This window comes from Staurois parvus, unplaced genomic scaffold (genome assembly GCF_062004578.1).
Source record: "Staurois parvus isolate SC_StPar_1 unplaced genomic scaffold, SC_StPar_1.0 ptg000258l, whole genome shotgun sequence".
Taxonomy (NCBI): domain Eukaryota; kingdom Metazoa; phylum Chordata; class Amphibia; order Anura; family Ranidae; genus Staurois; species Staurois parvus.
The window spans coordinates 4,294,231-4,317,300 of NW_028318054.1; the positions used below are offsets into that span (position 1 = coordinate 4,294,231).

Here is a 23,070-nt window from a genome sequence, read left to right on the forward strand (position 1 = left end):
CAACATGAGGAACTGTATTAAGGGGTCGCGGCATTAGAAAGGTTGAGAACCACTGATATAGAGAGATAGATAGATAGATAGATAGATAGATAGATAGATAGATAGATAGATAGATAGATAGACAGATAGACAAGCAGATAGATTTACTTTAAATTGACAAAATGTCACATGCGTGTGCCAAGTAAATGGTATGGTAAATGGTATCTATAATGAATAGCCCTGTCTGACAGATATTTCATGGCTAATCTCCAATTCCATTAGATGGCAATTATATAAAAACCTCTTATAAAAGTTTGGATCCTATGCTGTTATTTTATGCTACCAGTGCAGTGTAAATATTAAACAATATGTCTACCGATAACGTTTCTGCTACAGCAATATAGGAAATTAAAGTTATAAAACATAGGTTGAATGTTCTATGATTCAGTTTAGTGCACTGAGAAAAGACGGCATCAATCAAGCACTTGCTGACTTTTGGTGCCACAAAAGCAACTGTAGCAGGAGCTTATGTAAGCAGTCCACTTCCAGCTGCTCATACACTATTTATTGCAAATCAATGCAGATCCAGTAAGTGGAGAAGAGGGAAATGGCCTGAGAGTTGCTCAGAATTCAAGTCTGAGTTGAAAGGGCAACTGCATCCTCGAGACAAACTGTAATGTGCACATTTACAGCCCTGTGTTTGTGCAGTATAATAAACATAATATATAAACACATAAAAATCTCCTTCTTTGCCCTTCATTATTTATTCTGAACCTTTCCATAAGCTTGCATTTTCTTTACTGAAATGGCAAAGGCAGTTTTATAGAATATTTACAGAAAAATGTATAAAATAAAAAGGCAATATGTAGTTTTCATAGCCTTGTATTTTTTTTCAAAACAGATTCTTGCAGGGATACATGAATATTGTTGTTATGGCTGTCTGGTTTCACAAACTTGACAATACCTGTACAGTGCAAATACTGCATCTAAATCTCATTTAGTTCATCCAAAAATTATGTAATGCAAGGGCCTGCGTGATTGGTTACAAACTGATTATATAATTTAGGTAGGTCCTCGTATGACATAATTCTGGTACAGCTAAAGTTGATTGTACAGTCAGATTGTAACGTGTGGCAAGCCCGAAAGTGTTCATACACTAGCTTACGTATCAAAGAGGATGTGCATCATTTAAACCTTATCTACTGCCCAATGTTCAAGGTTATATAACTCCCACAGCTTTTAGATAGATATCAGCAGTGATGTGATACTGCATGGTTGATCACGTCATCAGGGGTGTTGCTAGAATTTTGACAGACCGGAGTATAGTAATGATGCAGTAGCGAATAGCGAGTGTGGCCAAATTGCAGTGGAAGGGGCCTAAAGGGGTATTAAATACAATTTTAGCACTGCTCACCATATACATGGAACACAAATGCTGCAAACCTAATACCCACTAAGTATGTTTAAATTATTGTGCCGCAAGCGCGAATCTCATAGACACGTGATAAATGTAAGGTTATGCACTTGGGGGCTAAGAATATGCATGCATCATACATACTAGGGGGTGTACAACTGGGGGAATCAATGGTAGAGAAGGATCTGGAAGTTCTGGTAGATCACAAGCTTCATAATGGCATGCAATGCCAAGCTGTGGTTTCTAAAGCAAGCAAAATCCTCTCTTGTATTAAAAGAGGTATAGACTCCAGAGAGAGATATATCATTTTACCCCAGTACAAATCATTAGTAACACCTCATCTGGAATATGGAGTTCAGTTTGGGGCACCAATTCACAAAAAGAACATTGGGGAACTGGAGAAAATATAGAGAAGGGCAACCAAACTGATAAGAGGTGTGGAGGAGCTCAGCTATGAGGAAAGATTAGAGGAACTGAATTTATTCTCTCTTGAGAAGAGGAGATTAAGGGGGGATATGATCAACATGTATAAATACATCAGTGGTTCATATAGTGAACTCGGTGTAGAGCTACAGTATACACCCTGAGGTCATCACAGAGGACAAGGGGGCACTCTTTACGTCTGGAGGAAAAGAAATATAATCTTCAAACATGGAAAGGTTTCTTCACAGTGAGAGCTGTGAAAATGTGGAATAGTATCCCTCAAGAGTTGGTTCTGGCCAGCTCAGTGGATTAAAAAAAGGCCTGGATTCTTTCTTGGATTCACAGAATATAACTGAATACTAACATCTATAGGTAAAGTTGATCCAGGTAATATCTGATTGCCTCCCGGGGGATCAGGAATGAGTTTTTTTCCCTGCACGAGCAAATTAGATCATGCTTTGCTGGGTTTTTTGCCTTCATCTGGATCAACTGTGGGTATAGGCTTATAACTTTTTTTTTTTTTTTTTGCAATGGTTGAACTGGATGGACTTTTGTCTTTTTTCAGCCAGACTAACTATGTAACTATGTATAAACATCAGCACAATCAATTTTAAAAATAAACTACTCTTTTCTGTACACAAAACGAGCGTTAACACTTTGTATGAGCCTGAGAAAATGAACACCTTGGTCATGAGTATATAAAAAAAAACAGAGATTGCAGGGGTCAGGAGTAGGTAAAGCACAGAGTAAAGGGGTCAAAAGTGTATAACACACAACACATAGGGGTTATTGACCTAATATGACCATGTGGTCATACTAAGTCAATGATGTCATAAGCATCCCTGTCCCTTTGTGCATGTGAAGCTGTGGGGTGGGGAAAGCTCCAGCCACAGTGATTAGGCAAGTGGGGATGTAATCTAGTAACAATTTCCAAAGGGTTCTGCCAAACTGAGTTGAGGTTAAGTTTGGACCAACCCCAACTCATCTTTATCAAAGTGAATAATGTACAGAGTGCTGGAGTCAAATATAAGTAACACACAGAACTCAGGGGTCAGACAAATTATTTCCCCCAGTAAAATCTCCCTTTTCCTCCCCAAAATTCATTCAGCTTGCCCTTGGTTTGCGTCTATGGTTGAGTGCCTTGCGTCCTAGTTATCTTAATCTAGTGACCATAACTTCACAACTAACATATTTCCTGTCATTCCAGTAAAACTGTCTTGGTTTAACCCCTTCGCTGCCAGGTCTGTACATCGGCTGTGGGTTTTACACACAATCCGATGGCTGTAGCCACTGGGATTGTGTGTAAAACTTTCAAGCAGACTCCTGCCTGCCAGGTGGAAGCATTCAGGGGGCTGCGCTGCTGCCTGATTGCTTCCACACATTCTCAGTAATGGCACCCCCCATGCACAAACCCCCACCATGTATTCCAGGCTCAACTTGCCTATCTTCGGACCCGGGGCCAACATAGCAAGTGTTGGTGGGTGAAGGGGAGGGAGGAGAGTAAACACACACTCCGCTCTCCTCCCCTTCTTGTTGCTGACCCAGAAAATGATGTGTATGACTTCCGGGTCCCCCTGCCACTTTCCCTGGATAGCATAGCCGGGAAGCAATCTATTGCAGTGTGATCTGCATTGCATTACATTCAGTATAGCACAGAGGAGATATGCAGGGTCTTTTAGACCCTGCATGTCTCATTAAAGAGAACCTGTTATCAAAAAATCACATAAGTGACTTTTTGTCCATTTTGTGATGAAAAAAAAAGTTAAGTAAAAAAAGAAAAAATTCAATTGAAAAAAATACAAGTTACACCCAAGCACATAATATCTCCCCTAAAGAAACTCTGAGGCCTCCACCCCCACAAATACACACGTAAGAACATAAACATATTTCACCCACGCATGAAAACATTGATTGAAATATACATGTTGCAGCGCATGCCAGAGTGAGAGCAATAATTTCAGCACCAGTCCTCCTCCGTAACACTAAACTGATTACATATTGGGGGCTTTTGAAGTGTCACCCATAGAAAATATAGGGTACTGAAGGTTGTTGCCATTTGCCTGGTGTGCACAAATTTAAGGTTTGACATGTTGGATATCTGTTTACTCAGTGCAACCTCGTATTTTATATTTTAGCAAACATGTGGATAAAATATTGCATTTGTTTGCTCTAAAATTCCTTTTAGTGTGTTTTTTACTGAAATATTGCATTTCATAAACCTTTGCGGTAATATCGTGTGACATAAAAATTGGAACTACCAATATTTAATTCTCTAGGGTGTCTGCTTTAAGAAAATATATAATGTTTTGGGAGTTTTTTGTAATCTTGAGGCCTAAAATGATTTTTTAAAGGTTTGCAAAAAACGCAAACGCATATTCTAGGGACATGAGCCAGCCATACAAATCTTTACAGTGGACACTTGAAGAAGCTAAGCTATGCAGTAGCAGGAAATTGTTCAAGTCAACAAATAACTGCTTTCAATTGGTTGCAGGATCAGTGTTTTGCTTCCAATAGGAAAGTGTCCATTTGAGACATGTAACACATAACCAAGGAGGAGGTTTTGAACACTTTGCCCAGTTCTGTGCTACAGGTCTGACAGGTGGTAGACAGGCTGTTGAAGCATGGACATTAACTAAGATTGATGGTCATGATGCCAGGACCTAGAGCACTAACCAACAGATGTGGGACACATGCTGCAGTTACCTGGCACCACCAATGTCCATGCACATTATGATGTATTCAGTTTTCTTAGAATTTCCTATGGAAAATTGTATGGGCCAAATCTGTTAAAGGTTTGCCTGCATAATAGTTAGGGGTAGGCAGCAGGATCTCTTGGTAAAGTACAGTGAGGAACAGAAGTATTTAAACACCCTGCGATTTTGCAAGTTCTCCCACTTAGAAATCATAGAGGGGTCTGAAATTCACATTGTAGGTGCACTCCCACTCTGAGAGACAGAATTTAAAAAAAATTCAGGAAATCACATTGTATGATTTTTAAAGAATTTATTTGTCTTGCACTGCTGAACATAAGTATTTGAACACCTAAGAAACAGCAAGAATTCTGGATCTCAAATACCTTTTACTGTGCCTTTAAAAAGTCCACCTCTACTCCACTCATTAATCTATCTTAGTAGCACCTGTCTGAGCTCTTTAAAGACACCTGTCCACCCCACAGTCAGTCAGACACCAACTACTACCATGGGCAAGGCCAAAGAGCTTTCAAAAGACACCAGAGACAAAATTGTGGACATCCACAAGGCTGGAAAGGGCTATGGGGCAATTGCCAAGCAGCTTGTTAAAAATAGATCAACTGTTGGAGCAATTGTTAGAAAATGGAAGAGGTTAAAGACGACTGTCAGTCTCCCTTGGACTGGGGCTTCATGCAAGATCTCACTTCGTGGGGTATCACTGGTGATAAGAAAGGTGAGGAATCAGCCCAGAACTACAAGGGAGGAGCTGGTCAATGACATGAAGAGAGCTGGGACCACAGTTTCAAAGGTCACTGTCGGTAGAACACTACGCCGTCATAGTTTCAAATCATGCATTGCACAGAAGGTTCCCCTGCTCAAGTCATCACATGTCCAGGCCCGTCTGAAGTTTGCCAATGACCATCTGGATGATCCAGAGGAGGCATGGGAGAAAGTCATGTGGTCAGATGAGACCAAAGTAGAAGTTTTTGGTCTAAACTTCACTCGTCGTGTTTGGAGGAAAAAGAAGGATGAGTTGCATCCCAAGAACACCATCCCTACTGTGAAGCATGGGGGTAGTAACATCATGCTTTGGGGGTGTTTTTCTGCAAAGGGGACAGGACGACTGCACTGTATTAAGGAGAGGATGAATGGGGCCATTTATTGTGAGACTTTGAGCAACAACCTCCTTCCCTCAGTCAGAGCATTGAAGATGGGTCGTGGCTGGGTCTTCTAACATGACAACGACCCAAAGCACACAGCCAGGATAACCAAGGAGTGGCTCCATAAGAAGCATATCAAGGTTCTGGAGTGGCCTAGCCAGTCTCCATGCCTAAATCCAATAAAACATCTTTGGAGGGAGCTGAAACTCCGTGTTGCTCAGCGACAGCCCCAAAATCTGACAGATCTAGAGGAGATCTGTGTGGAGGAGTGGGCCAAAATTCCTGTTGCAGTGTGTGCAAACCTGGTCAAGAACTACAGGAAACGTTTGACCTCTGTAATTGCAAACAAAGGCTTCTGTACCAAATATTAACACTGATTTTCTCAGGTGTTCAAATACTTATGTTCAGCAGTGTGAGACAAATAAATCCTTTAAAAATCATACAATGTAATTTCTTGAATTTTTGTTTTTTATTTTGTCTCTCAGAGTGGGAATGCGCCTACAATGTGAATTTCAGACCCCTCCATGATTTCTAAGTGGGAGAACTTGCAAAATCGCAGGGTGTTCAAATACTTCTGTTCCTCACTGTATATTGTATACAAGTCTAGACAAGAACAGTTTCTTTCTAACTCTTTTACTTTAGCTGACAATACTACAGCCAAAGCTTAACTCCGAGATATAAATACACAAATGAATGCTGTTTAAAAACAGGTACTCTGTGTCTTCTGTCTGCAGTGTAGGTGGGTGTGTAACTCACATGTACAGGCTCATCCTGAGTTTCATCCAAAGGACTTTGTCAAGGGATAGGGCCAGTGTGTAGGAGGGGGGCATCAAACAGGTGCCACTGCCCTAACTGCACAGGTGAACTGTTTAATACAGTTGCAAGAAAAAGTATGTGAACCCCTTGGGATTACGTGGAGTTTTGCATGAATTGGGCATAAAATGTGCTTTGAACGTCATCTAAGTCACAACAATAGAAGAACACAGTCTGCTGAACATAATACTACACAAACATTAGATGTTGCCATGGTTTAATTGCACATAACATGTAAACATTCACAGTGCAGGGAGGAAAAAGTATGTGAGGCCCTAGCTTAATGATTTCTCCCAGAGCTAATTGGAGCCAGGAGTGAGCCAACCTTGACTCCAATCAGTGTGATGATATTGGATGTGTTGCTGACAGCTGTCCTGCCCTTAAAAAACACACACCTGTTTTGGGTTTACTGGTTTCAAGAAGCACTGTCTGATGTGAACCATGCCTCGCAGAAAAGAGCTCTCAGAAGACCTATGATCAAGAATTGTTGACTTGCATGAAGCTGGAAAGGGTTACAAAAGTATCTCCAAAAGCCTTGATGTTCATGTGTCCACGGTAAGACAGACTGTCTACAAATGGGGAAAGCTTAGCACTGTTGCTACTCTCCCTAGGCGTGGTTTTCCTGTAAAAATTACTGCAAAAGCACAGCGCAGAATGCTGCATGAGGTAAAGAAGAATCCCAGAGTGTCAGCTAAAGACCTACAGAAATCTCTGGCACATGCTAACATTTTTGTTGACACATCTACAATAAGGAAAACATTAAACAAGAATGGAGTACATGGGAGGACACCACGGAGGAAGCCATTGCTGTCCAAAAAGAATATTGCAGCACGTTTGAAGTTTGCAAAAGAGCACCTGGATGTTCCACAGCACTACTGGCAAAATATACTGTGGACAGATGAAACCAAGATTGAGTTGTTTGGGAAGAACACACAACACTATGTGTGGAGAAAAAAAGGCACAGCACACCAACATCAAAACCTCATCCCCACTGTGAAACATGGCGGAGGGAGCATCATGGTTTGGGGCTGCTTTGCTGCCTCAGGGCCTGGACGGATTGTTGTCATTGATGGGAAAATGAATTCCAGAGTTTATCAAGACATTTTGCAGGAAAATGTACGACCATCTGTCTGCCAACTGAAGCACCGCAGAGGATGGGTGATGCAACAGGACAATGACCCAAAGCATACAAGTAATTCAACAAAACAATGGCTGCAACAGTACAGAATACGCCTTCTGGAGTGGCCCAGTCAGAGTCCTGACCTCAACCCGATTGAAATGCTGTGGCATGACCTTAAGAGAGCGATTCACACCAGACATCCCAATAATATTGCTACACTGAAACAGTTTTGTGAAGAGGAGTGGTCCAAAATTACTCCAGATCGTTGTGCAGGTCTGATCTGCAACTACAGGAAACGTTTGGTTGAGGTTATTGCTGCCAAAGGAGGGTCAATCAGTTATAAAGTCCAAAGGTTTACATACTTTTTCCTCCCTGCACTGTGAATGTTTACATGTTATGTGCAATTAAACCATGGCAACATCTAATGTTTGTGTAGTATTATGTTCAGCAGACTGTGTTCTTCTCTTGTTGTGACTTAGATGACGTTCAGAGCACATTTTATGCCCAATTCATGCAAAACTCCACGTAATCCCAAGGGGTTCACATACTTTTTCTTGCAACTGTATTGCCTTCTGTTACTGAGGCCCATTCAGTGTTGCCAATCATCAGTATTTTTACTGGCAGTTAGTAAACAACCTGCAATTTTCTCCTGCCAGTTCACATACTTTTTCTTGCAACTGTATGTGCTGCCTGACCATTACAGTTAAGATAATAAATGTGTGAGTTGACACCTACATATGGCTAACTATCAAAACACCCCACCAGGCCTCACACAAGAAGGACAGCATCTCTTTTCTAGCCATCCTGACACAAGAATACAAAGTCATTTTGAGGTTAACAGTGAAGAACACTAAATATCCTCCACCAGTTCTCCAGCACAGTGTACTTGTCTTGCCCATGGGCATGGAAGGGAATGCCATCCTTACAAGGCCTTGTTTCTTCCATGGTCCAGACCCTGTCCCTAGGAAACCTCTGTACCACAATCATCCTAGGATAGGGACCCAAAGCTCAGAAGGAAACATTTAGACAAACACCAAACCACGCTTTCGACTGGAACCTTTCACCACATGCCACCACCTACCCTGGCTGCTCTTCTTTCTATACACCAATGTTTCACATGAACTTGTTATCAGTCTTACTTATATGCACTTCCTTCCCCTTGTAAAAACACAATGTGAAGGCACAGAGCTTATCTTCATTAAGTGTCCCAACCAGACTTTGCAGAATACACAAGCTTGTTTACTGAGTTAAGAGCACAAAAAATAAAGTGAGCTCTACAGACAAGCTGCTGTGACACCAAAAAATGTACCAAATAACCTTCCAAAGTCAGTAATGTATAAAATAGGTGCAGCGTTGAGATCAAAATCATAAAATAAAGTGCAAATTCAATCATAAACAAGCAGAAATAAATAAATGATTATATCACTATACCAAAATTAACTGTAAAGTGATAATAGTGCTTGTAAAGTGACCACAAAATGACATGTATAAGTCCATAAAGTGACAAAGTGAATGATAAATAATACAAATATAATGCCACTGAAGGTGGCTAATAGTGCTGATCAAGTGGCAAAGTCCAAAAAGAAAAGTAAAAATCCAATAGAGATCTCAGGGTATGGTGATCCACATCCTATCTCCAATCATAAGGTGATGTGTCTGGTAATAGAAGGATTGCTCACTCACCAGATGCACAATAATATCACGCATTTGAGAACACAAATATCTCAATAGGTCAGCCAAATCCTCTTAAGGATATGCACAACCTGGTCTGGATCCCCCCTCTGGATCATCCGTCGGCAGCAGCACCTCTATCCTCCTCCTTAATATAGCTCTGTGGGTGGTTAGGCTTGAGCCTTGAAAGAGGCAGAACATGTTGCTCCTAACACACACATGTAGTGCATTCTAACCACATAACAGCTGAAAGCAGAGATGACATGAACACTGCTGAGCTGCTTAATTTAAAATGAAGAAGAGGTTATTGAAACAAACAGCTAAATAATGTTCGTCAAGCTGTAATTTGAGTGTTTTCACATTGGAATCCACTTATTATTCACAGAACAAAAGCTGTATAATTGAAGCTGTTCATTGTACTTTTCCAGTTTGCAATTACAGAGAAGGAAATAATATAATAATATGTATGTATTACAGCATCTTCCAAACTCTGATCGTTATGCTGATGAGCTAACAGAGATTGTAAAAATAGCAATCTCATCCTCAATTTGAGATTGCAGGTTAGTGGTTATGTACGCTAACTATACAGTTAACTTAACATATAAATAATGTATACATAACCCAACCATTAAAATCTCATATAATCTACAAGTTATGTAGTAAAAATGTACTGTAATTTCAAATGTTAATTCCATCATTAAGTGTTCTTGCATGGCAAGACCACTTACTGTTATCTCACATATATATTCTTATTATTATAGCCAAATTTACCACCCTAACTCCTCCCACAGTTTTTACACTACATAGACAGTAATATACCGAAACGTGCGGATTGTTCCCGATTGGTGTGCTATTACTTTTATGGAACGTTTTGCCGAATGGTTCACAAAATATCGCCGTTTTTGTGGTGAAATTGGTCCCATAGGAATGAATGGCGGAATGTTCAAAACTAGAGTGGGAGCTGACAAAAGCTAGAGTGTGAGCAGAAAAATCAGGACATGATTTCTAAACTGCCATCACTCCCTCATTTTCAAGCCCACCTACACAAATCTTATATCAAAACGTTCAGCTATCCCTGCCGCTAAAAATGTTCATGGATAAGCCATAGTCCTGATAGTTTTCACAATATGACCATGTCAGGGCTCCGGGAATGACCAGAGGTGTGTTGACCGACACAGGGAAACACAGACTTCAGGTATAGCGTGTAAACAAGATAATTTATTAACGACAACACAAACATAAACGCAGTGCAACATACCAAACCCAAAACTAACACAAATACATACAACAAGGTGAAACAAACCCAAACCTAAACTGATATATATATATATATATATATATATATGTATATATATATATATATATATGTATATATATATATATATATATATATATATATATATGTATATATATATATATATATATATGGAGCACAACGTAGTCAGGCGGGCCGGGTCAGTAGCTAACGGGCAGACAAGGTACAAGGAGTAGGCAGAAGATTGGTCAGGAGTAGCTGAGGTCGGTGCAGGCAGAGTTCAAGCAGAGTCAGGATAAGGCAGGAAGCAGACAGGATGCAGGTACAGGGGCTCATGGGAACAATACACCAAGGCACTGACTGCAGGCCTTGCCATTCCTTAAATACACCTCCTGCAATCAGCCTCAGGTGATGGCTTGATTGCAGGAGTGAGCTTCTGGCTGGTGAGAGCACCCGCTGGCCAGCCCTGGTACTGCAGCCCACACGGCAGGTGAGTCCCACCACCAGTGGTGAATCCATTCCTGACAGACCATTTGTTTGCAACTCACCCATTGACATTCATTGAAACTCCACTCTAGCCTCAAATCTGAAGGGCAATTTCTAAACTGCGACTGTGCCTTCATTTTTAATATTTCAGAGACATACTATACATCAAAATGTAGGTCTGGGTCTTGTGATTCTCACAATATAAAGCTCTTCAGTGTAGGTTTTAAAATTTTTAAACTACAACCATTTGAAAATGGCAACCGCTAGTGAAGTGAGCAAGTTGGAGCAGTTTGTTTTTAATCGCTCTTTTCTGCCCTTGCTGTAGAGTGAGTTGCCATAGGAACCCAGGTGTGTGAGCAGGCAGCAGAGTGACAAGCCACTCCACCCAGTTACTCCGCCCACTCCAGTTGTAGACTACTGGTGGAGGCAAGAACACTTCACACAATTTCCCCAGAAATTGTAGCTTTTCTAGTTTCTACAACAATGCCTGCCACTGCAATGGATGTCATCGTTCTTTCTGGTATAGACTGACAGTACCTTATCCCTTCCTCCTATTTGCTCTCCTGTGTTGTCACTCTGTCACATGTGCTACAACTGTAGACTATAAGTGGCCATGGTTCATTGTGCAGGTATGTTCTGTCATTGTCACCAGCAGGAATCATTTAGTAAGTAATGACAGACAGATGTCAACAGTGTAGGCATGTAGATAGCAGGTGGCTTAAAAAGTTTGGAAGTAATCAGCAGCACTAATAAGGAAGAGTGAAAAGTGAAAAACATTTTCACAAAGGGCCCATTCATACCAAAAACTGTATGCATTTGAAACATGTTTACATGCTTTACAGTGCAATTTTTGGCATGTGGAAGAACTTGTGATTAAAAGAGTCAACCTTATTTTTTATTTTGAGTCACATTTATGTGCGTTGTTTTGCATTTACACTTATTTATGTGTGATTGCATTGTAAAACAATGCAGCTTACTGTACTTTTTTATTATTACACTGCAGTGCACTGCAATACAATGCAATGGTGTCAACTACGCTCCTTAGCTAACACTGATTTTGTACTGTCTATGTAGTGGGAAAGCATTAAAAAATGCATCCCACTGCAACTAGTGCGAATGAGCCTAAAAACATAAATCATTTATAATGTGCAATGCTTGAACAAACATCTCATCCAGATTGGGTATAGATCCTATAATCCTAAAATCAGCTTGGATAAGCTGAATCTGTTGTTTTTTGCTTGTAAAATCAGCTACCTTATCCACTGCTCAGATCAATTTAAAATTAGCATAAAATGAGAAAGATGCATATAGACAAGGTGAAAACTCAGATAGTTTAGAATCAGGGACTACATGTTGTGGAGGTGCCCTGATGGGGCCTTGTGGCTTCACCTACATTCGGAAAAGTGTGCAGTAGAACCCTTTGAGTTTAACCTGAGATGTTGGACTAGTTTGGTTAAGTTGTTTAGGATGACTAGATGGAAAGTGTTGTAGAGAATTTTTGGGCATCTCACACTTATCTAAAAATGTATAGTTGGAAAGAAGGAGCATAGGCATAGTATTCCATCTTCTTTGAAACACTAGCCATCTTGCCTCTGACTGTGGGTCAAATAATGATGTAAGAACTGTGTCATGATTCACTATGACAAGAAGGAGAAATCAAGCAGGGATGACCTAGAACATTTTTTTCAGATCACCTGCAGGTAAAGCTCTAGCACCAGTACTGCTGCTCTTACCTCTTAGGCCACATTTAGACATGCCTTTGGGAAGGTGGTAAAAATGCACGGTGGAGCTGCATTTTGCTCCGCAAATTGCCCCCCCCTTAAAGCGGTATTAAACCCCAAATCAAAGATGTATTATATTGCCGCGATTATTAGATGTGGTGGCTGTATTCGTTTTCTTTTATTAGGCTTTCCCCTCTGTTTTCACCCAGTGATCTGGCCAGTAACACACCTCCTATATTAGAGTGGCCCCACTCTGGATGAATGCACAGGGGGGACATTTGGACAGCAGCATTGTCAGTCTGGGGGGAGTTATATGTACTAGCAGATAGAGTAAAAATTGGAGCCAAACTCCAGGTAATACTTTATAAACATTTAAACAGTTTTTGTTTTTTTTCGGATAAAGGTTTTGCAAAAATAAAAAAAAGCTGACCATTGTAAGCACCTCCGTAAGTGGTAAATGGTTTGTCTCATACCGATAACTGTTACATCTGCAGGAGAGTGTGTTCTTTTGAAAACAACAGACTTACTGGCTGGATTACCAGATGATAATTAAAGAAAGCAAGCCTAAAAAAGAAATCTAATGCAGCCATCACATTTAAAAATTGATAAGCTGCAATGTAATAAATATTTCCTTTTGGGTTTAATACTGTTTCAAGCCTCAACAGGCAACAGACAGGGATGTTTACTTACTGGGGTTGCAATGCTTTGCTCCCATGGCAAAATCTACCCAAAATGTAGCGATCATCGGGCAGCAAGCCATGAATAAGCCTATTACTTTGAATTCTATTCCCACAAAGAATAAAGAGCATAACTCTGTGGCACTTAATGAATTGGCAATGTGTCGGTTTACTTTGGCTAATTTATGTTAAATCAAATACACTGCTCAAAAAAATTAAAGGAACACTTTGAAAACACATCAGATGTCAATGGGGAAAAATATCATGCTGGATATCAATACTGATATGGATTGGGTAATGTGTTAAGAAGTAAGGATACCCTATTGTTTGTTGGAAATGAAAATTATCAACCTACAGAAGACTGAATTCAAAGACACCCTGAAAATCAAAGTGAAAAAATGATGCAGCAGGCTAGTCCATTTTGCTGAAATTTCATTGCAGCAATTCCAAATGGTACTCAGTAGTTTGTATGGCCCCCACGTGCTTGTATGCATGCCTGACAACATCGGGGCATGCTCCTAATGAGATGACGGATGGTGTCCTGGGGTATTTCCTACCAGATCTGGACCAGGGAATCACTCAGCTCCTGGACAGCCCTTAGGTGCAACCTGGTGGCATCGGATGGACCGAAACATAATATCCCAGAGGTGTTCTATTGGATTTAGGTTAAGCGAGCATGGGGGCCATTCAATAGTATCAATTCCTTCATCCTCCAGGAACTGCCTGCATACTCTCACCACATGAGGCCGGGCATTGTCCTGCACCAGGAGGAATCCAGTACCCACTGCACCAGCGTAGAGTCTGACAATGGGTCCAGGGATTTCATCCCGATACCTAATGGCAGTCAGGGTGCCATTGTCTAGCCCGGGTGTCGGCTCTTTTTCATCTTTGCTGCGGCTCCGGAGCACACTGCCCACCAGGTGACAGGCAATAGGGTTTCAGGGGTCGGCAAGCCGCGGATCGCAAGCCACATGCGGCTCTTCTGTGTGCCGGGCGCCCGCTCCCCTCCCTCCTCTCGGGCGGCCGCCTCAAAAGTCAGGACTCTTTTAATCCGGCCCGCGGAGCGTGGAACATTAGCTGTCAGGATGTAGGCGGGGCAGCCAGGATGTAGGCGGGGCAGCGTGACGAACTCCTCTCACAGTCCGCCCTGAAGACCGGAACACAGCACGGGAACACAGCGAGAGGAACGCGCGGAGCAAAGGTAAGTGAATTGAGACAATATGGGGAATTAATTACTATAGGGGGGATGAATTACTATGGGGGATGAATTATTATATGGAGGATTAATTACTATGGGGGATGAATTACTATGGAGGATGAATTACTATATGGGGGATGAATTACTATGGGGGATGAATTACTATGGAGGATGAATTACTATATGGGGGATGAATTACTATGGAGGATGAATTACTATATGGAGGATGAATTACTATATGGGGGATGAATTACTATGGGGGATGAATTACTATGGAGGATGAATTACTATAGGGGGGATGAATTACTATGGGGGATGAATTACTATAGGGGGGATGAATTACTATATGGGGGATGAATTACTATGGGGGATGAATTACTATATGGGGGATGAAGCTAACTGCACGATCCTGTATATAGCATTAAGGTAAGAAACAATATATGCAGTGTCGGATTTGTTTTAAATGTTGCAATGGTTTTGCGGCTCCCAGTCTTTTTTTTCCCTTCGGAAACGGGTCCAAGTGGCTCTTTATGTCTTAAAAGTTGCAGACCCCTGGTCTAGCATGTAGAGGTCTGTGTTCCCCTCCATGGATATGCCTCCCCAGACCATCACTGACTCACCACTAAAACAGTCATGCTGAATGATGTTACAGGCAGCATAACGTTCTCCATTGCTTCTCCAGACCTTTTCACGTTTGTCACATGCTCAGGTTGAACCTGCTCTCGTCTGTGAAAAGCACAGGGTGCCAGTGGCGGACCTGCCAATTCTGGTGTTCAATGGCAAATGTCAATCAACCTCTATGATGCTGGGCACTGAGCACAGGGTCCCCTAGAGGATGTCAGACCCTCAAGCCACCCTCACAAAGTCTGTTTCTGATTGTTTGGTCAGAGACATTCACACCAGTGGCTTGCTGTGGGGCTTCGGCAGTGCTCATCCTGTTCCTTCTTGCACAAAAGAGCAGATATCGGTCCAGCTGATGAGTTAAGGACCTTTTACGGCCCTGTCCAGCTCCCACAGAGTAACTGCCTGTCTCCTGGAATCTCTTCCATGCTCTTGAGACATTGCTGAGAGACACAGCAAACTTTCTGGCAATGGCATGTATTAATGTGCCATTCTGGAGGAGTTGGACTGCCTGTGCAACCTCTGTAGGGTCCAGGTATCGCCTCATGCTACCAGTAGTGACTCTGTACCTAGCCAAATGCAAAACTAGTGAAAAAGAGTCAGAAAAGATGAGTAGGGAAAAAACTGTCAGTGGCCTGCATTTGCAAAACCATTGCTGTTTTGGGGGTTGTCTCATCAAGTGCACCTGTTAATTTCATTAACACCAATGCAACTGAAACTGATTAACAACTCCCTCTGCTATTTAACTGACTAGATCAATATCCCAGGGGTTTAATTGACTTGATGCTATACACTGATTAAAAAGTGTTCCTTTAACTTTTCTGAGTAGTGTATATATAGTAAAACTAGGAAAATTAATGACACTGCATATTTGAAAATAAATTAAATAATAAAAAGTGCAAGTAGGTCTGATGTCTTAAGTTAACATTTTCATTAGTTCCATATATTTTGCCAGAGTAAATTTACATTCTTGCTTCTGAGAAGTATTAAACATTTCCCAATTCATACATGAGAATTATGGTAATTCTCTCATTTCTGACTCCACAGTTATGAGATGAGCTTCTTAACTTTGTTGGATATTACATTTTCTGCAGACAAAAATGAGGATTTGGAAAGCCTATTTATTTCACACATATAAGCAAAGATATGAAGGAAAACAGGTCATCAAATGTTCTAGTGCACAGTTATTAGGCATACTTGCAGATTTGACCTTTTCCAACTGATGTCAGTTTCAGATTAAAAAATGAAAACACTTTGAAATATCTGTTTAATGTAACCTCCTGAGCAAGAAGGCAAGCATTAAATCAGAAAGTGAAAGGCAAAGCTAGCGCCACCCTTTTCTACTAAGTTTAGATTGCCCCCTGTTGGAGTGGAGCCTCCATAAAAACAAAATTCAGCCAAAATAGTTTTTAATGTTTTGGATAAAATTAGAGAAAAGTTAGAACCTCTTTTGACTTGATGTACACTTAAAGGTAAACTCAGTTTCAAATCAAAAGTTACCTTTGCAGTGGAGCTTCTCTCAACACTGCAAGGGTTATATTTTCATTTTTGTCTAGGGGGAACATTACCCGCAGTTTTATTTACCTTATCCCACACTCCCCTAAAGAAAAGTTAAAGTGCGTATAGCTAATTGTACTAGTGAGGAAATTAAAATTACTCAATTTTATAACTTTCACACTAAATATGTTGATTGCATGCTAGAATGTCTATGAGGCAAGCGATACAGAAATTTAGAAGTACTAAAGGAAAAAAAACAAGAACAATAACAACAAGAAATTTAATAGAATTGTATAAGCCCATTTCTCAAAGCATCATAATGGAGTCTGAAATTTTGGGAAATTAATAGGGTTAGAGGCAGTCGGAAAGATGAAATTAGAAGAAAATTAAATCTCTAAGAAAGACACAGAATTTATTCATAGATTATACACACTCAATTCGAGAGTGTTAAATTTTGAGATAGTCTTGAATTGCTTCATTGGGGACAAGTAGAATCAAATGGAGATAAAAAGCAGAATAGTTTGTTTAATAAAAATGAAGAGCTAACTAGAATTAAAAATATTTAGAAGAGTTTAAAAAGAACTGAAACCAATTCAGTGCAAACTTAACTGTCAGCACATGTGGTAGTGAGCTCTTGTTGATCCTCAACTTGGGGTTCCCCAGGGCGCAGAGTTTAAGCCCCAGCCTGCTTCTTCACCAGAGCCCCTGGTGGTGGGGATGGACTTGCAGCAAGCTGGGACCAGGTCGCGGCCCCCAGGTATGCCCAGCTGAGGTTGAGGAAACCGCTCGTAGGAGCAGAGTATAATGGGAGGAGACAAATGGAATCCGATAGGCTAGCCGAAGTCAGGACAGGCAGAAAACAAGCCAGGTCAGAGAATGAAGCCGGGGTGGTACACAAGTAGTCAATATAGGATTCAGACAGTAGTAACACACGGGAGCTCCGACAACTAGGAAGTTGCTCAGACAAAGTGGCCTAGTCTGAGCACATCTTATATAGACAAGCAAACAAGGAGGCAGGCCAGGAAGTGATGGAAGGGAAGGAAATAAAACCCAGAGGACAGCAGACGACACCCATAGATGAGCACAGACAAACACATGAGAAGGGATCAAGAACATGACTGCAGCAAGAAGGTAAGAACACAAACAAGAAACTGCAGGCTAACTTGTGACATTAACGGCATACAATTCAGTAAAAAATTAAGTAATCATAAAAAGAGAGAGGATTTAAGGAAACAAAGTGGGATCACTGGCAGCCACTGAAGAAGTCAAATTAAGATAAAACATATAGGGTGCATGTACACTGGTAGTGTTTAGTTTTTTTTTGATTATTTATATTTTATGTGTAAGATTAATAGACTTTTAACAAAAGTAATAATTGTACTAGAAAAGTGTTGCGGATACCTTTCCTGATTTTTCCTTGCTTAGTTGGGAGTACATCTGTGGACTAAAGCAAAGTGATGGATTTTTGAATTGACAGGTAAGAGTTGCAGGGTTAGAAGAAGCCGAAACACTGCTGGGCATACTTCTAGCCCCTTGCAGATGACGGTAAACAACTAACCTCTTGTGAATTACGGAGTGTTTGTAGATATAATAATCACAAGTGTTTATTGACCATATTTTTTGTATGAGAAGTGGTTAACATTGTCCAGTAATTGGGGTTGCTTAAACACTCTAGTAGTAGGAAAAGCATAAAGGACTTATGAAAGATGTGCTGTTTTTTTCTATATAAATTGATGTTTACAAGCCATGTAAGTATGTGAAATACTGGCTGAAAGGAATATATGGCATAGACTAACCAAGATTGCAGTAAAATATAGCAACAAATTGCACATCGGTGCTGCCTATGAAGAAGGGCATTCAAGCTGCATTTATCTCGGCCATGCTTCCAAGTGTAAATTTATTTCAGCTAGGATGAGTGGTTTAAAGCCCAAGTTTAGTTAAGAATAAAAATAAAAATTAGCAGAAAGGATGTTATTTATTATCATTATAATGTGTCCCTTGTGCTGCTGTCTGCTAGCAGAAACTCATCAAGCATACCCAACGATATACGTCCTTTCCACCCACCTCCTCTGATCAAAGGAGCCATAATATTGCTTCTGTAAATGTAAAACAATCTATGAATGGAAGAGGAAGACTTTTCAATCATGAGCCCGCTCCTTTTATAGATCACGTTTTACTCATAGAAACTGTGCTTAAATACTATTGGTGTGATTTGTCCATTGTGCTGCTGTCTCCTGGTTTAGTATAACAGCTGATTCACACACATACATGAGCGGTGCGGTTTAAAGCTCAGGTTTCACAGCTAATTGAAACAGTAGTTTTTCGCCGGTTCATGTCAGGTTTACATCACGTTCAGGACAGGATTAGCTCAGGATTTTATCCTATTCACATATATGCGGTTTAGAAATGGTTCCCATAGAAGTCAATAGCCTGTATTGACAACACTGCTCAGAAATCGTAGATTACTCTTTTTAAAACTACAATGAATCTGCACTGAATCCGCACCGCCAGTGTACCAGACATATGTGAACAGACACTATAGAAATAAATATTTTTTCACATGTAATGCAAAATGGATGAGTTTCAAACCGCCTCCAATCCACATATATGTGAACCGGCATTAAATTTTCCTTTCGTCGATACCCCCCACCCTTGCCCTCACCACCATCTTACACCTTCTAAATTCATAGATCATGTTTCATTCATAGAAATAAATCTTCTGTGAATGGAGGAGGTGGGTGAAAAGCATGGACATAGTTGGCACTGTTGATGAGTGCCTTTCACAGCTCCCTCAGCTCTGTTAACCCCCCATAATAAGAGGATTACAGCAGCAAGGGTAGGGGGGAATTAGAGGAGGGGGCCACATCAAACTGATAGTATGTAATGTCCCTTATGCTGATTTTAGGGTTTAACAAAACAGAACACAAAATAATCCACACCAAGATAGGGCACTATATTTCTATTTATCTTTAGGAAAGATGTGTTTTGCATGCAACCACTATAACATTATTTTTCTAGGGATATAAAAATTGGGTGTGACAAAGGCAAGAATAAATGCAACTATAGACTACTGTTCCTTCCAGTAGAAATTGTAAACTCCACTACATTATCAATTCTTCAATAATGGTTTACAAACACAGTGTGCATATAACACACAAAACACATGCCTGTGTACACTAAGGGTGCACTAACACTAAAACTTTTAACGAGTCCTGGGTGCAGTTAAATCTCTCGGATGGTGTGTAATGTGAATGCTCTGAACCTCACCCAGGACGGCAGGACTGCAGGCTTCACCTACGAGCTGTTCACTTGTGATTCAGTACGGTTTGCTGCAGTGTGAGTGTAAACCATGCCAGAACACAGTTCTCTCCATAGAGAACTGTGTAGTGAAACAGGGACCACTGGTCTGGTTAGCAGGGGAGTGTGTCCGGGAACGCTTGTAAGTGTTCCTAGGAATACTTCCTTATAAACCAGTCTGAGTGCAGACCAGTGAGGAACTGGGGGGGGGGGGGTTCAAATCTGGGCAGGGTTTAGTTAAGCTGGCCTGAGTGTGGTTGCACCCTTAGGGACATTTACAAAGCAGTGAATGTGAAATTTACCAAAAACTTTGCCAGCTAGTAAATCTTCCAGGTGCATGTGTTTTAATTTACAGGGAATGATTAATTAGTTATTTATTCATTAATCATAATGTTTGGCGAATGGCAATGCATTATATGGGTAAAAAGTTTGGAAGGCACGACTTTTTAAAATCATACTGCACCAAACTGCATAGCAAATATGCTGTGTTTGTTAGATGCTTTTGGGGTGCCATTAACAATTACTGGCACCCATGCACCTCTACCAAGGACAGCACATTCCCGTACGGTGTGGGAAACGCTCACAGAAATACATCTTTCCTGCACCACATTCTGGTGTGAACAGGCCCAAAGTGTCAAAACTTGCAATCTTGATCAACCTTTGTTCTTCAGTAGTCCTATAGTTGTCAAGATCTCAAGATATGAGCTTGGATACCATAGCAACTTTGTTGTCTGATGCAGCTCTTAATGCATTTTCACACTGCCCCCTCTGTGCTTTGCCCACAGAATGGGTGCAGCACAGTGTTCCCGAGGTTTTATGCAGGTTAGTTGTGCTTTCCCATAGACTTTTATGATGTCCCTTGGTTTTAGTTCGCTTTCTTAAAGAGCACCAAAAGTTCTAGATGCAAGACTATTGTTGCACTTTCAGAAAATGCACCACAACAGCAGGAGATGATAGAAGTCTATGGAAAAGTGTAGCTAACCCGCACAAAAACTGCAGGTAGACTGATCTAAAGACAAAGCACAGCTGATCAGTGGGAAGCCACCCTTAGAGGATCTATTTAAACTATGGCAAATAGTTATATAAAGATATATCATGCAGATAAAACTCACTTTTAACAGTGGAAATGCTAAATATAGAAACTAACTTCCTTCAGTACTTACCTTTCCTTCAACGGTCCCCATCCCTCGCCAACACTGGCATCTTCTGATGGGTGCTGCCCTTTGTCCATCTTCATTGGCCAGCGCAAAATGACGTCACTCCTGCGCATGTAATTCTGGCACATAAGGAACGCATGTGCAGCTCAGTTTTCGTGCCAGAGAAGACAGTGGACAGAAGCCTGCTTGCAGTATGTGACAGCAGAAAATTTGTTCTACTTTAACGGCCATGGATATTCACATAACTTTTTTACTTTTTCAGAAGCTAAGACAAATCTGGCAAAACTGGCTACAAAACTGGGCAATCCAAGCTATTTTTTGAAATACTGTATATATTATGAAAAACTGCAAAATGAAAATGATTATTAGCTGAAAAAGGCAGCTGAATTTATTGCCAACAATACATTTAAGGCTGCGCAGTGGCTAAATGGTTAGTACTTCCACCTGGCAGTATTAGGGTTGTTGGTTCAAATTCCAACCAGGGCACCACCTGCCTGGAGTTTGCATGTTCTCCCTGTACCTACGTAGGTTTCCTCCAGGTACTCTGGTTTAATCCCACACTACAAAGACATGCTGGTAGCTTAACTGGATCCTGTCTAAATTGGCCCTACCATGTGTATGAATATGAGTTTGGGACCTTAGATTGTATGCTTCTTGAGGGTTAGGGACTGATGTGAATCTACACAGCACTTTGCATATATATATATATATATATATATATATATATATATATATATGCAAAATGCTGTGTAAATTGACAGCGCTGTATAAATACCTGTTTTAAATAAAATAAATTGTAAATCTTGACTTTTCAGTAAAAGTCAATTGTGGTTGCCTGCCTTCAATCTTAGTAGCTTCCCTGTTGGTAAGGGATGCTGCTAACCAATACACAGACTCAGACGTTGGGGACATGCTCAACATGTTTAATTTAACAATGATGAACATCTTGAAAGTTTCTTCCATGATTTATTTATTTAGCCATTTGTATACTGAAGGAGGCTAGGCAGAGGGTATTTCATGCTGCTAAGAGGCAGATCAGTGGCTTCCCTACATTGATGGATTTACTTTTTTTAATCAATTGTACAAAGCCAAATAATTCCCCAAAGTATGTTTCAGATATTTTGTACTAACAAATGTTTTATTTACACATGTATTTATAACTCTTATTATTAACTCCTACGTATACTTAGTCATCCTTTAAGAAAAAGTGGTATAATGTACTATGAAAAAGTATAGAGCTATTACTTTTGAATCTCAGAAATGATCGTAGAACACAGCTGGGTGAGAAGTATCCAGACATATGCCTGTCTTATTAAGTTCAGAGTTTACTAGTGTTGCTATGGGTTGCTGCATTTATACATAGCAATTGAAATCCCTGTTATACTTTAGGTGGATAGTGTTCTTTTTAGGGAAAGTAGAACATTCCTGAGGTAAAAAAATGTAAGTATACTTTTTTTTTTAGAATTTCGATACCGAATGCTATTACACATACATACACAAAGAAAACCCTTTTCTTTATGCAGTACTTAAACATAATGTTGGCAAGATATTTATGGTTCCAATTATGGAAGAACAAATAAATATCAATATTAGTTAAAGCACAAACAGCAAGCCACAAAATATACCCTGAAATTTATTGGTGGTGACCTTTATGTATATCTGAAAATATAATCACTTTTAATTAAGTAAATAAATCTGATGGCTCTCCCAAGGACAATTAAACTGTTAGTTTTTGCTTTTGTATTAATAGGCATCAGTTTCCTAAACAAAGATTAACTCAATAGTATCTTTTGGATTAACAAGATGTGTACAGTTTATTAGTGTTTTTAAGGGAAAATAGTTACACATATTCAGTCACCTACTATATGTTGTCTGCTTGCTACAACTGGTG

The 23,070-nt window shown here is 40.3% G+C and overlaps 1 pseudogene; it reads right to left on the reverse strand.

Annotated features, from left to right (window-relative positions):
- The window catches only part of LOC149459459 (uncharacterized), a 35,313-nt pseudogene extending 14,060 nt beyond the window's left edge, over window positions 1-21,253 (reverse strand).
- Window positions 21,254-23,070: the final 1,817 nt, after the last annotated feature.